A 1,187-nucleotide genomic window follows, 5' to 3' on the forward strand; every position below is an offset into this window, starting at 1 on the left:
TGTGTGTCTGTGTGTGTGTGTAGAGCGATTCAGACTAAACTACTGGACCGATCTTTATGAAATTTGACATGAGAGTTCCTGGGTATGAAATCCCCGAACGTTTTTTTCATTTTTTTGATAAATGTCTTTGATGACGTCATATCCGGCTTTTCGTGAAAGTTGAGGCGGCACTGTCACGCCCTCATTTTTCAACCAAATTGGTTGAAATTTTGGTCAAGTAATCTTCGACGAAGCCCGGACTTCGGTATTGCATTTCAGCTTGGTGGCTTAAAAATTAATTAATGACTTTGGTCATTAAAAATCTGAAAATTGTAAAAAAAAATAAAAATTTATAAAACGATCCAAATTTACGTTTATCTTATTTTCCATCATTTGCTGATTCCTAAAACATATAAATATGTTATATTCGGATTAAAAACAAGCTCTGAAAATTAAATATATAAAAATTATTATCAAATTTTTTTTTCGAAATCAATTTAAAAACACTTTCATCTTATTCCTTGTCGGTTCCTGATTCCAAAAATATATAGATATGATATGTTTGGATTAAAAACACGCTCAGAAAGTTAAAACGAAGAGAGGTACAGAAAAGCGTGCTATCCTTCTCAGGGCAACGAATACCCCGCTCCTCATGTCAATTCCACGGGCACTGCCTTTGCCACGGGCGGTGGAGTGACGATGCTACGAGTATACGGTCTTGCTGCGTTGCGTTGCGTTCAGTTTCATTCTGTGAGTTCGACAGCTACTTGACTAAATATTGTATTTTCGCCTTACGCGACTTGTTTCTTTCTTTCCTGAAAGTGTGCGGGGAGGAAAACAATTAAACAGCTGTTAAATAAAACTATGGGATCAGTTTTTTTTTTAATGTTGTTAGTCTTCTTTACCGAAGGCCCCGTGGCCCAACGGATAAGGCGTCTGACTTCGAATCAGAAGATTGCGAGTTCGAGTCTCGTCGGGGTCGAAGTAACATTTTTTTCTCTTATTTCTTGTTCTTGCTCTTGTGCTTTCCAAGTTTGTTTTCCTTTCCCCTTTCCGTTTTACATTGACTTGGAATCAAGGCGAGGGTGTGTTTGGGTGAATTTGTGTGTGTGTGTTTGGGTGAATTTGTGTGTGTGTGTGTGTGTGTGTGTTTGGATGAATTTGTGTGTGTGTGTGTGTGTGTGTGCGTGCGGACGAGCCTGCGTGCT

General features: G+C 38.8%; 1 non-coding gene across 1 annotated transcript; it reads left to right on the top strand.

Annotated features, from left to right (window-relative positions):
* The first annotated feature begins 888 nt into the window (after positions 1-888).
* Positions 889-961, top strand: Trnar-ucg (transfer RNA arginine (anticodon UCG)). The gene has a single exon. It is a non-coding gene; the product is annotated as a tRNA-Arg (tRNA).
* The last annotated feature ends 226 nt before the right edge of the window (positions 962-1,187 follow it).

Source organism: Littorina saxatilis, linkage group LG17 (assembly GCF_037325665.1).
Source record: "Littorina saxatilis isolate snail1 linkage group LG17, US_GU_Lsax_2.0, whole genome shotgun sequence".
Taxonomy (NCBI): Eukaryota; Metazoa; Mollusca; class Gastropoda; order Littorinimorpha; family Littorinidae; genus Littorina; species Littorina saxatilis.